The 15,854-nt window shown below is 25.4% G+C and overlaps 1 protein-coding gene across 1 annotated transcript in view; it reads left to right on the top strand.

Annotated features, from left to right (window-relative positions):
- LOC114122341 (uncharacterized) overlaps positions 1-15,854 on the top strand; it is a 129,878-nt gene that overhangs the window by 921 nt on the left and 113,103 nt on the right. The window lies entirely within an intron of this gene.

Here is a 15,854-nt window from a genome sequence, read left to right as displayed (position 1 = left end):
AACCTATTCTGCATTTTAAGTCTATTATAATATGTAACCGTATTTACAATAAACGTAGAGAATAATTTCTCAATTTTTTTCCATAGTTAGGTACACAGTTAATACGAAATTTATAATATAGTATAGATAATGAGTTATTATGTATTTTTAAAATAAATATAAAATATTATTATTGATTAATTTATTTCATATTGTAACTTAGAAATCCAGGGCTATAACACGTCTCTGTCTGGTTTTCCCAAAATAGGTTTTTCTGGTTACAATAAACATGATAAAAACAGAAATAGGTAACAATAATGTCGGTGCGCTGCCTCCGACGGTCTAATTATTTCTAAGAAGTCATTAACAATTCTTAAAAATAACTTTTGCAGAATCGCACAAATGTTTTGGTTCTTCGAATTATCGTTGCCAGAGAGTCTGGATCAACAAATAATATATTTAAGTTCGATTTTCGAACAGTAAAAGACGCTCGATAGCCCGGTTCAAATAGAGTTTTAGTATACCGAGCTCGACCACTTCGACCCATAACTTTACTATATAGTTTTAACACGTCGTCCGGCGTCGCGTTTTGGTCAAAACTATAAATCTGTAGGCATCTTCGAGTCGACGAAAACTTAAACTACAAAAAACAAACGGACATTTCCGACCGATAAATCAAACGACAATGTGTCAATAAACATGATATTTTATGTCTGGCGGACTCGCGGGCGGTGAACGATAATAATTATTATGATAATAATGTCGTGTAGGTATACATGGGTACATACCTACTTAGGTACCATTTTCCCTATTCGAACCGCACACAAACACATTTTGTGAATTTGTAATATTATTGCTCTATAAAGCGCACCGCAAAAACAAGTGTCCGGGAAAACAGTAGCAAAGTTATTGATAGTATAGAGTACCTATAATATTATTGTTATTTTTATTGCCGTGAATACGGAACGGTGGCGCGGTGAACGTGATGGGCATACGCGCAAATTAAAAACAAACACACAGCTTACGACAAACTACCTACATTTTCCGAATTCTCGCGGCCAGTCTAATTTATTACGCCGATGCACGCACGTACGACCCGATAGTAATATTGTGTTTACATGTTCGTATATGCACGAGGTACGTCTCTATTAAAAATCTTATCGTCAAAGCGAGAGCGATGGTCCCCGGAAAATATGAGAATTTATCAATTGCACGGCGAGAAATTCGTTTGGGGGGGGGGAGGAGCTCGCTCGACTGTTAGAAGACATTTTGCATAGGTAAATTTGCGATTTTAACGAAAATATTCTATGCACGCGTATGATCCGTACAGTATTATAATTCATACTTTCGTGTAGCTATAGGTATATAATATACGATTCGTACGCCGCCATGGTAGATTTTCAATTTAATTGTTATTTTTAGTGCAACCATCGCAGTTCCACGTGTAGGTACTATAGAATAATATTATTCGGTAACTTATATATTATTAAATATTTCAATATGATTAAAAACATATCACTACATAGTAATTATGATCATCTTTGGTAATTCATATAATATTACAACTGTATACTTATAATTTTTAGATTAATTAAAATGTATGATTTGAAATCGATTTTTTTTTTTTTTTTATATTCAAATTTGATATTTTTATGCTTTTCGATGTTTAGTCATGATATCGTGGTAATCATTTATTATTTTATAATCAACTATATGACGTGTCTACAAGTAAACCGTATTAATTATTAGTTTCCGGTAATCGATTTATCGACTTTTTCATAACTGCGCGCTAGGGTACCACTACGAAGGTACTGTACCTACTACGACTCTCTTAACACCGTCAATATTCTATGCATCATTATTATTTTTTAATTTCTATCTATGCGGCGTACCAAGTCGATATAATTCATTAATTAATATTTATGATACGAAAACTATTAGAATTACGCATATCATTTACTTTGTACACCCTGTATAATACATACCTACGTATATTGTGTACGTGCGCGCTAAAAGTTTCATTAAATGCCCGAAAAACAATAATTTATTATATAATATTCTCATCTCTGGCCATTAATTGCAGTACATCGTAATAATAACCGACGGTTTCCTCTAAAACCTACGTTAAACGATAATAATTATTATACCTATTATTAACTACCACAACCGCGTTATAGTTATGGTGCTATTTATTTTACATCGTCATTATTGGAATTAAAAAAAAAAAAGGTTTTCTCATCCACACATGGGTTTTCATAAAAGTCGTATGCGGTATGCGTCGCCGCCGCGACGCTTGTTGTACGCCGACAGAATCCTTATCGTCGAAAGTTTAATTGAACTGCGTGTATGCAAATCGATGTGGTTTTTTCACTACCGCCGGCTAAACGATATAAGGTCCCTTATATGTGCATACATAATACATGTAAATGCATATATTTTACAATCGTCTAAGTATATTTTGTCGTTTGACCTGGGCCTCCGAGCGATCTTTTTTTGTGCGCTACTATTACCACTAGGTACTCGTATATAATAATATAATATAACCTTTACGTCACAAACCTGCACTCTTCACCTCCGGAAAATGCGGTTACCCCATAACCTCGGAACAGGAATAATATCATAGTAAGAAAATGTTTTCGTCTCGTCTGCGAGCGTTGGTTTTCGTAGTGCAAACTTTGTACACACATCATGCCAAACAATTAACCTACTTACGTCCAATACGAATACCTCTAAAAAGTCTCTGCAACAAGGGACGTCGTGTATATTGATACTGTTAAGCACCATTTGTTTTCACGTTTTTTTTTTTTTTTGTTTTTTTTTTACCTCTGACAAAAACTTGCTGGGGAAGTTGTTCGTGTAGATATACAGTAAGTTGTATTGCTTGTATTAGTTATTTTTCGGAACTAAAATCTGGCCCCTCCTCCCCATTTGGAGTTTATACTCTAGTTAACACAGACATTAATTTAAGTCTCGTATTTTTACTGAGAACCTGAAATTGGAAATGTATAAATAATCTTATGCTCGTATCCAAACTATTAATATTTATTGTCGTGTTCAATTATTGTTTTCCATGTCTTTTGATTTTTTATGCATTTTAAGTTATCATTTTTATTAAATTTATTTACAACCTACAATTATTTCGTTGTAGTAAAAAATAAATTGAATTTACGATTTTTATAGCTAAAGATTGAAAATGTATTATATTATTCCTCATAAGTACTTCATACTAGAATTTAAAAATCTAAAAGCATACGATAACGATAATTTTTTATAAACATTTAAAGAAATTTAAATTTAAAAAAAATCACATATTTTTACGATGGTAAACTATATTATTAATTATTTTGTCATAAATCAAAAACTGTATTTGTGGGTTGTTTAAACTTATACGTATATTATATTAGTATAAATTTTGCTTTACCCAATGATATTATCTATTTATACTTCGAATCTATTTTTACTGTCTTACAGTATTTACAAATTTATTTTTATTAAATATTGAGTTTTATACTTATATAATTTAATATAATAGGTATAGTTAAAATGTATATTATTATAACAATTAAATACGTACAATATAATAAATGCAATATTTAAAACAAAATAAATCAACCTACCGTAATACTAAAAGTACTTTAATGAGCTATAACAAAAAAAACTCTTCGAAATCGTTTTTAGTGTACAGCAATCATATATTATTGGATTAAAATTTAACACACTATGATATTATAGTAACCCACTCGCAATCAAATGTATATAAAAGTTGTATTCACTTGCTTACTCTTTTTTAACAATATAGTTTGTTTGCATATTTTAAAAATCATTTTATAATATGATAATATATATATTAGTAGTATATTTAATAGTTTTATTTTTGATCAAAAGTAGTTTATTTCCTTAGCAGCCGTTCCTCAAACAGTAATGAATGATAAATAATAATCAAACGCATATCAATACAATATTTCAGATCCATATTAACAATACTGTACTTATTAATATGCATATAATATCTAATGTATTTTGAACAGGTGTTTCTGAGAAACTTATACGACCAAAGAGATACTTGTGATAATTACGACTAAGTATATATGCTTACACATTGCTCGCATATTGGCTACTATAATGTATACTGTTAGCATTATCATTCATTAAATAGTTTACGTAGTACAGTAATAATAATAACAATAATAATTCGGAGAGCTTTTCACATCCAGTATCAATTAAGCGTATCTTATACTGTCTTAAGTATCGAAGTATATTTTAAAGTATACATATATAATATATGTATATAGATTTTATTTATTCATATTTTTGATACACTCAAAGGTTAGTCAACATAAAAAAAAAAAACAGGAACCAATTTATTCCATCTAAAAAATTATTAATCCAAACTTTTTTTAAATAAATAAAACCTTTATGAAATTGAAAATTATAAAATATATTGATTTTTTATTTTAAGATTAAATTGTATTTTATCATTACCATACTATTGTAACTTGTACTATATCGGTATTATGATCATTATTGATGCATACCTTAAACATAATTCAAATGTAGTTCAGTTGGGTATCTTTTGTAATTAGATAAATCCATTCTTAGATCATATATCATGTATACTATCGTCATTCAATGTACCAATATTAAAAACATATTATTACGTACAATTTCAATAGAGCTATATAATGTACACAATGTTTATAAGATGAATAAATTTACATATTATTAACTTATTAAGTATAATATACTAATATATATATATCTATTTATATTATATGTGTACTCGTGTAGATATTATAATAATATTTATTATAGGTACATATTTGTTAACATTATGTATGTCTTCTAGTAGTTGTAAACACTTTACAATTAACTTCGATATAAAATCCTATCTTTTATAGCCTCACAAAGTTTTAATTTATAACATTTTGTAAGGACACTCTCGTAAAAAAGTTAGAGTATAAAAAAAATTGTAAAAATTGATCGCTGACACATTATATTTTATCATCTACATTCCTATGTTAATAATAATTTAAATTAATTATAGCTATGGAATATAAATTATCAAATTTACTATTTTTAATCATAAAATGTAAATAACTATTTTACAGAATAATAAATTGAAGAATAAATATAGGTTGTCAATATTTTTAAGAACTTTAAATACGATACATTATCACGTTGATTGCATATTTTATTTTATTTATATAGGCACATATAATAAGGGTGGGATTTCAATGAGCAAAATAAATATAATTTGAAGTAGAAAAAAGTGAAATCCTTTAAAGCAGATAATGGTTATTGAGAGTGAAAGAAAGTTTCGATGGTTTTGTTAGAATTTTTATAAAAAATATATGAATAACCTTCTTCTTCTTATCGTGTCCGGTGATGGACTTAATAAAATATATTAATAACATTAAAAATAATAATAATAATAATAAATAATACAAATAAATAGTACGTGAAGGGGTTAGGAGAGAATATAGATAATTTGCAAAAGACTGAAGATCAGTCAATTGCGTGTTTTAAATAATAATACAAAAATTGAAAGGAATAACGATTGAAATAATGTGTTGTGTTGATAGATGTCATACAAAATAGCTGGATCTATCCATAAAAGCCGTTAAACGTCATCACATATGTGAAACAACACACGAGTGTAAACAGACATTTTGCAGAAATAATAAAATATCTCGTGAATACCTTAACATATGCATTAATCATTATATTTATATAATTACAAAATTAAAAGTTTATTTTAGGGGGCGTGCATCACTGTGGAATTCATGACATTATATATTATATTATCGTAACGGGTTATTGCAATATAGTCGAATAAAATAAAATAAAATTTGTTCATTGTTCATTGTAAATTAGAGCTCACTGAAAAACTTATATTATTAAAATAAAGAATATAAATATGTTCAAGATATTCTAAAGAGGTGTACATAATTTAAAAAAATTAAATTTCCATTCGTTTATCATTTTTTAACACCATCCTTCAAAAATATGTTAAATCTGAAGTAAACTTATACCACACTACCTATTTCACGAAAAAAAAGTTTTGTTTATTATTGTTCAACTTTAAGAATATATTTACATGAGTCTCTAGTTATATGAATTTTAAATTACTTTTACGGCGATAATCTGATACAGTATGATTTTGATTTTAATGGTTTATTATATTTTAAAGTATTTTAGTATCTCATTTATCCACATATCAGCAATTATAATGATTCATGTCAGCAATTCCAATAAAAAAGTACTATATTTTGAATGAATAACATTTTTAAATAGATAAAAGATAAATTACAATAATGATTATTATTTATGGCAATATTAAACTACTCAGTACTGTGTTTCTATACTATTTATATCGTATTCAATGGTAAAGATATTCCGATCAATAATAATAGTTATTAATTTAGATATAAATCGAAATGTATGTAAATACTAAAAAAGTTCAAAAATGTAATGTAATTTAAATGTATGTAAATTGATTAGTATGCTTAAGAATTATATAAAATAAATCTAGTTTTTAAAAATTATTGGTATTGAACTATTTAATAATTGATTATAATGTTCAAGTTAAATTAAATTTTTATTTGTCAAAAACCTTAAAATATATTTTTCGTTTATTGGTAGAGTATTGAACTGATTTTACTCTCAATATCACTTTAAACTATTGTATGTAAATATGCTCTCTCGGAAATTAAAAGTTATTATCATATTTATAATTCTTGATATTGTTATATGGATGTCGTTAAAATATCAATTCACTATATTATTATATTGCATGCGTACTAATGAAAATAAAAATTATACGATTCGAAACTACACATGATTTGGGAGTGCACGATTTATAGTATCTACGCATATTTTCTTAAAATTCAGGCAAACGTATGATTGTACCATTCTCGTGGGATTTTGGACCTAACACCATTTTTTAGGACTTATAAGTAGGCCGTGGGTATACTGATAATTTAATCGTAAATCCGATTGTTCAACGTCTAAACTCATCCCGGTGGAATTTCTATGCAAACTGTTAGAATTATAAACGAGTTTCCGAGTCCCGTAGACTTATTTCACTATTTATAAAGAGTCCAAATTGTTGAGCAAAAATCACATTTGATCATGCATCGGGTTTAAATCTTGGATAATATTTTAAATAATAATCATGGGTATTTTAATAAAACAACGATTAATGTTTAATTATTGATATTAATATTTTAGCTTAACATACGTTTATACACTATTCATTATTCATAGATAAAACTTCTTCAATAATTGTACTTTCTTAGTAAATTAAACAAATAGATATATATTTTTTTTATGTCAGTCATAAATAACATTCTTAATTAGACGCTTAAAAAATGGGTTGCCATTTTTGTCCATTTCTCTTTTTCTCTCGAACTTTATTTTGATAATCTTTTATAATCCATTTAACTCAACAGAAGTGGTTTATCTGAAAATACAATTAACCACATAACGTAATAAGTAATTACCAATGTTCATTGAAATATATTTTTAATCAAATGTGAGATTTAGAATAAATATTTATTTGTATATATACTAGTATAATATATATATTTTTTATACACACCGAACATTATATTATACCATTTGGTTATTTATATATTTTATGTATAGTTGTTTCAATCGTTATTGTTTCTTGACTTTTTCTTACGAATCCACCTTAATAAATTTTCGTTTGAAGGAGGAAAGTTTGTTTTTAATTTAAACATGGAAAATAATTTTAGTATTATAGAACATTATAAATCAAAAAAGAGATTGTCTTTGAGCAGACTGAGTCAAAGAATAAAACTTTTATGATGATTTTCTTTTTCGTTTTAATTAAATTCATGATAAATTAATTTTTACCAGCCATACGAATTCAAAATGTAGTAGGTATATTAACGGTAGAGTTAGGTAAAATCATCATAGACATTCAGAAGTGCGATATAAAATATATAAATTTTTATAACTTGTCATTTAATACATCATGCGTTGAACCCTGATCTGGATAACACCAAAAAAATGTTAGGATTTTTAAAATCATCTAGCTAAATTTATGTGATTTAATTTAGTGAATTATTACATATTTTGGTAGGTAAAAAAACTAAATGATAATGTAAATTATCATAAGCTAATAATGGTTGTTGTGTTAAAAAATATGTAATATTATAATTTATACAATATGGCATATATTATCATATATAAAACAGTGGTTTACAATCAAACGATTTAATATTATATTTGGATAATTAAAATATTGTATCTGAAATCCAGATATTTTCACCTGAAAATGTTTATGTACTTTCTTTTGATTTATTGTTAGTTAGTAAAATTATAACTTTAAGTTATCTATAAATTTAAAATTGTTATTAGTTATGTTTGTGGATAAGGGGTACAATTTTTATAATCATCATATAAGCATCTTATTAGGCATGAGTAGTCGATGAAGCACGAGAAGTGCAAGTGCAGTGTGTGTGCAAAACATGTTTGAAGGGGTTGAGAAATTTGCTACAAAAAAGTTTTCTGCTTGGACGGTTTTTCCTTGATGGGTCGAGGTGTGGTTTTGTACGATGAGGTTGTAAATAAATATATCGCGCTTTAAGATCTCGTCTTTGTGTTAAGTGGTAGTTGCTTACATCGTTCGCGGGTGGAGTTTGTTTTTTTGGTACTAGTTTATTATCGCCCGGTTTGCGTGAACATTTCATCACCCAGCTACTCTGATTTTTTTACGTTCCGTTAGCTATCATATAATCGATATTATAATATTCTATAATATAATACAAATTAGTTAAAAAACAAAGTATATTTTATTCTGTCGTTATACTGCTGTTGTACCTAATAGGTTTATTATGGTTAAGTTTTGAATAATAAGTTTGATTATATAAATCCTTAGTATTTAAAAATAATAGAGATGACTTTCTATTCGAAAACTATCGGTACTATCCCATCATTTTGAAAATGATACTTTTTTATGTTTTATAAAAATAACTATTATTTTAATGATTAATGTTACTGATTAAAAAAGTCTATTTTGGATTGTATAACGTAAACTAAATAAACAAGTATAATAATATAAGAAAAATGTTTAAATTATAATGATGCTAAATTTAATACTTTTCTCGTTGTGAAATATTATATTTAATTATAACGTATTTTTAGGGAAAAAATCAATGTAACATTGTATTTTTATATTATTTATTAAAGCAAAGTAGTAATCGAAGTATTACTCAAAACATTGGTATTACTTACTGACTGATATTTTCTCGTATTCTTACACATTTTCCATGTGAACTCTCAAAACATTAGATTAGATTTAAAGAATATTATATGTGATATTACATTGATTATACGGGTTGTGAAACGATAAGCCGGACCCGGACAAAGTAATAACAAAACAGTAGGTAAAGATTTTTGTGTTTTTTTTTTAAGTTCACTTGACACCCATTTCCTCCTTAAAGAATTAATAATATAATAACACTCTGTGAATGTTTATGTGCACAATAACAAAGATATGACGTATAAAAATGAGTTTTGTTTATACATTTATTTGCTTAGTTTTTTGTAAAATATAATATATAGCCATTTTTGTTATAGTCGTGGTTACTGCATTTATGTAACGTACATGCAATAATTTTTCTGAAGTATAAGTAAAAAAGATTTTCTTCACATTGATAATAATATTTTTTGAAGTTATTAGTTTATTGTTGCTAAAATTAGTATTAAATGTTTTATTTTTATTTCTGTCGTTTATTTTAACAAATTGAGCGATTAACAATCATTTTTAAACTCGGTAGATTGATTTGCAAATAATAATTATATATAAATATTAAATATACGATGTTCATCATTCATTTTTGTTACTAATTTATTATTTATTATTCGTTTGCTCGATATTACACTTTTATTACGGAACTATAATTAATTCTGAAAATTGACAATAAAGATATTTTAAAAGTGGTACGCCAGTTTTTAACTTCCTCATAAATTGTATTCAAAAAATGTTATCTTAATGCCATAATATATTATAATATACTACTAATCTAACTACGGTATATTGTATTATCTGAAATACACCAATACTTATTTGCATGAGAAAATTTCAATTTCGTAACTTTTTTTAAAGTATAAGTTTCATTTAGATGATAAATTTAAATAATTAAACGTTTTATTAATACAATTAGAATAAAAAAAAAAAACATTATAGTCACTCAATGTTTATTTTATTTTTTAATTAAATGTCTCGTTAACTTTATCTATTTTTATTTTAAGTTCAATACTAATTATAGTTGCATATATATTTGTGAAAATCTTAAGTTATTGTTGAAGTTTATTTATTCAGCCATAATAATACGTGCTTTAATTTGTGTATTTAATGTTGTGTTTTAACTTGTGAATGAGAATTTTAATTAAGAATGTCGTACTTTCAAATACAGTTGTATATTTTGGTAGAAAACCATTATTTTTTTATCTCTTGTAAAAACAATATTTAAGTTACGTGATCAGTTTCTTTAAACTTCTATATGTATATCATTTGATTGAGTTTAAAAAACAAAATGTTTATAATTACATCATAGGTATATTTATCGAATTTAGTAATTTAGTAAATAGTCTGAATTGGTATTTTTTATTATTTTTGTAATTTATAAGGTATTGACGTTTTTAAAAGTATATGTGAACAATATAATATATACTGAGTATATTATACTTAATAAATAGTAGTATATGTTTAAACAAATATAGTGTAAGGCATAAAAATATGATTTACTTACTACAGACAGATATTTAATAGAAAAAAATATGTAAAATGTACTTGCGTGCATTATAATATGTTGTAATATACATTATACCTACTTGTATAAATGCATTGTTTTAAACAATTTTAAGTGATTTTTACTGAATACGTAGTTTAATATTTACAACATATATCTAGTAAGGAATGTTAGAATTTCTTAGATAATGGCATAGATTATGCAACCAGACATCAATAATATTAAATTGTTCTATACAAACCTAATTCAATATTATAATATATTATATATATATTCTAAACACGCCTGCAACCAATTACACTTTTGTCTCTTGACTCTTGTGATATCAAATGTTGGTAAACCTACTATAATTAATGGATGAAACCGTTAACCTAATTAGTATGCACTATTATTATATTGTCCCAGACTTATGTGACCACGAATTCGACTATGTATTAATTAAAGTTAAAGTTTTGCTAAAATTCTAGAAACATTAAAAATGTATCGATCTTATTTAAATATTAACGTGCTTATACTATTAAGTTTATTACTTTATATGATAATTTGTATTAATGCGTTTTTTTATCCGGATAAATTGTAGTTTTATTCATTTTATTTGATATCCATGAAATAAAAATAAAATTTACATTTTTTTTTGAATGAATTGCAGGGCATAACGAACGAAAATATTTAAATAAATACAATTTTTGTCTAATCTAGTACAGTTTGTTTGTTGTATGGTTCCTTTAATAACAAATCACATTAATCTCTAATTACAATTACGTATTTATCTATTTGTAATTCTTTTTATAACTATTATAATCGTACAATTTTGTATGAAATAAATTTAAAACAATTTTTTTTAGTTCTCGTTGAATCATTCAAAATTATCTTATCTAGGAGCGCCTGGGATGGTCTTTTATTATTTCTATTCTTTAGTTAAATTCAATAATTTACAAAGAATAACAGAATAATTTGTTAAGATTTTTCATATGAAATATTATGTCAGTAAACATTTTAATAATATTAAAGCTGTATACTTTTAACAATTTATTTTCAATTTGCCTTTATATATTTCCGTGGTTTTTTTAATTTTTAATTGTTATGTAAATGTAATGTATTTATTTAAAGTCATGTTTTACATTTTCATTTTAACTTGTTTGAAAGTGTGTTACTTTATAGTATAAATTGACTATATTTTTTACACTGTTAAAAAAGGTGGCTTTTTTAAAACAAAGCACTCATTATTAGAAACTATTTTTGTGTTTATGGAAACACTTTTTTTTTTACTTTAATTTAAATATAAACTTTTTAAGGTCAATTGCTAAATTTTACAATTCTTTTTTTACACATTAATTTTAAAGAAGAATATTTCTTAGACATTTTAACGTATATGCTTGCTATTTAAATATTTGTGACTCTTTTACATTTGTTTGTATGCAAACATTCTTTGTATAAATAGTGTAAAACAAAACACTTTCGTAGAGTTTCGTAAATATTTATTTATCCATTCTAAAATATAATATTGAATAATAACAAGATTGAAACAATTTTCCATGCATATGGCATATAGTAAAATGAAAAAGTAAGGTTTATGTTGTTTAAAGTTTGTTTTCCTAAATTATTCATAATAATATTTAATTAATTAATTTACAGACAATATGTAAAATGTTGTATTTGTATAATTATTAGTTTATTTTATGTATGTAAATGAGCATTTTATAATTTAAATCTCGGAAAAGAAAACAATTAATTAGGCATACTTAATTAATATCTGTAATTGTAATATATATAATTATCTCGATAAATCATACACGATGTATCAATACATCATAAAATAAGTACAATAATTTAAAATTAAAATAATAATAAATCATATTTATAATTTAAACAATAAAAGCAGAAAATAATATTTTAGTTATAAAACGATGTAAAACGACGGGTTATTAATAACTTGCAGCATAAAGTTCTTATAAATGTTTTATAACTCATTATCATTTTTAATTAAAATATAAATAATTATTATTTATTATTATTTTAAATGCTTGAAACAAAATAAGCTATGATTGTGATTGATAACAAACATTACAATAAAATACATTTTATAAAATTAGGTACATATTTCATATATTTTATTCAACAATTTTAATCCGTGGAAAACCCTGAAAATTCAAATTGTACTATCTGTGTTCTTCATAAAATAGCTTTTGTTTTATTTTATTAAAATATAAATTTAAATTATAATTTATTCTATGTTAAATAATACTATTCTTACTAATATTCATTTTCGTATAGTATTTAATTGGCAAAAGTGTTTTTTGTTTCGTTTTTGTAAAATTTACACTGTAATCTTTGTATAACTATACTCATTGCGTACATCAAAATAAACAATGCTATGGTGATCTCGTTAAAAAATTAAAAAAAAAAAAAAATACTAAAATAACCATTAAAACTAGGCATAGCCCTCTAATAATGGTGAATGAATTTTGTCCGATTTGGTAAACAAAAGTTGTTTTAACTTATTATATGTATAAAAAAAAAACAAATATAAAAAACAAAAAATGCCACGGACAATTATACTTGCACATTTGTTTTCTTCTGCAGTAGGTACCACTATTTATTATGTAAGTACAACACATCATTTTGAAAGTTTCATTATTTTTCTCGTCGTTTTTAAGCTACATCGGCGCTATAAAATATTCCAGGTTTCGTCGTGGTTGTGCGTTTTAATTTATATTCGTATAATTTGTACACAACACGCGTATAATATTATGTGAGCACAATCAGTATTTTATGTACCGTTTAATCGGAATATTTGATATTTCAAAACAGCGGAACGAAAACCACACAAATCACCGAGGTTTGCGTTTGGCTGCCTAGGTACATATATACGTATAATATAATATGTACGTACATAGTTTACGGTACTGATTGGAGGTAACAGTTCGATGAATTAAATTTCTAAAAGTGCGGTTTTAAAAATCATAATTTAGTTGAGTAAATAAACAGTCGTTGACTGTTCGTCAGACAAATGGTTACGAATTTTGTGACAAAAATACTTTTAATTTGGTACAGATGGTCACGTAGATGAGTTTTAGACATCGATCTATTACCCCGGCATTTATCATTTTACATTTATATGAAATTCGGAAATCAATAATGACTGCAATCACGAATTCACAAAACGTAAATAAGGAATAAACAAAATAATGAATATATTATAGGAGATTTTATTCTTCACAAAATAGTCATTTTATTGGTCATACATTATGTGAAAAAATTTTCATATTTACTTTAGCGTCATCATTTGACATTGTATAATGTATATATATACACACATAATATAATATATAGATTTTTATATTTTAGTTTTTAGATGCTCCCCAAAATTAGATTCCATAAGAGTCCGAATGGATTACGAGTTTTTTTTTTAACTTTGACATAATTCTTTATTTTATAATAATTATTAGACACAAAGTGTTTTTCTGAGAATTTTTATGTTTAGAAGTTGAATTTAAAACCATTTTTTAATCAATTATAATAAATAATTAAAGTTTCAATTTTTTTTTTTTTTTAAATATTCATATCTTTAATAAAATCATTGTGTGATAAAAAAAAAATCACCATATATATATATATATTTAAAATCACCTAAAATTAGTAATTGAATACAAAACACATATTTTTGTTTGCTCGTCATACTAATTGTCTTAATCAACTTTTTAATGTTCAGAAATTTAATTTTCTGAAAATTTTCAAAAGGAAGTTTTTAATCATTTCATTAATTTAATATTTTTAAATACAAAACTTAAAAATTTAAATTTTCCATAATGAACTCATAAAACTTTTTGAATTTGAATTTTTAATATTATTATCCATAAAATAGAATGACATACTAGTTATAGATACTGCGTGGAGTTATATCATATTTTTATCAAATATTTAACAAACAATTTCAGACATTTCCTACTACCATCATGATGCTAACTTATGCTAACTATGCCAATAATAATAATAATAATAATAATATGTATGCAGTGGTGTAACAACTTTGGTAGAAATAACGCATAATGTGCCGCGTATGATGCGCATCGTCTGGACCTAAACTAATTACATGACAAACCAGAGCAGTGGCGACCGCTGCCGCGATGGACGCCATTTGAAATTAATCAGGTTATATGTGTCTCCTCGTAATTAGGGTAGCGGGTAGAATGGGTAGATAATATGCAGTACCTACATTTCTTTCGGGCATGCCATTAGCGGTGACGCCAAAGAGCTTTTAAATTGGGATTTAGGACAGCACTACATTGCACATTAATCCATGAGTGTTTTGAGTAGGTATAGGTAAATAAAATGATTTTTGGTAAAAAAGATGGTGAAAATAATAAGGAAAAAATCACTAAAAAAAGACCGGAAAAAATGTAACAAAAAAAAAATAAATAAAATAAACTCCAGTAGAAAAAAAACAATCTGAAAAACTTGCTCTGGTGAGTGACACACATTATTTAAACATAATAATAATATTATTGAACTACTATAGGATTCCTATACTTACGAGTGCATATTCTTAAAGACTTCGATATTGATTTTATTTATTTTTTATTGTAAGTCTTGGTATCACAAAAAATGGTTTTATAACGCTTTTAGAAAATAATACATATAATGTAAGAAAGAAAAGTTCAAACTCAATATTATAATAATATACTTTAGTCCATTAAAGGATAAAAAAATGTTGTAAAAAATAATTTGAAGTCATATTATCATGTCATATTTATTCATATGGTACTTTAAATATACTTTTGAACATGTTTTAAGCAGTATTTGTCTCTAATAGATTTTTTTTGTTTGTTAAAAGTCTATCAGACACTATAAAATCGTTTTTTTTTCACCGACTTTATGCATATTAATTGTGTTGGGCTAACAGTATTGTATTTCAGCTAACTCGTTTATAAAGATTTCACGATTCACCAGACACGTTATTAAACGAAAAATAGTATTTTATACGTCCTACCTCGCGTCCTAACCTATACAAATATAATACTCTTCAAGTATCTATTATTATTTTTAAATAAAAATCGGCTGTTAGTTTTGTATGTTTATCTTGTAATATTGATT

Source organism: Aphis gossypii, chromosome 2 (genome assembly GCF_020184175.1).
Source record: "Aphis gossypii isolate Hap1 chromosome 2, ASM2018417v2, whole genome shotgun sequence".
Classification (NCBI taxonomy): Eukaryota; Metazoa; Arthropoda; class Insecta; order Hemiptera; family Aphididae; genus Aphis; species Aphis gossypii.
This window is presented reverse-complemented; position numbering and strand designations above follow the sequence as displayed.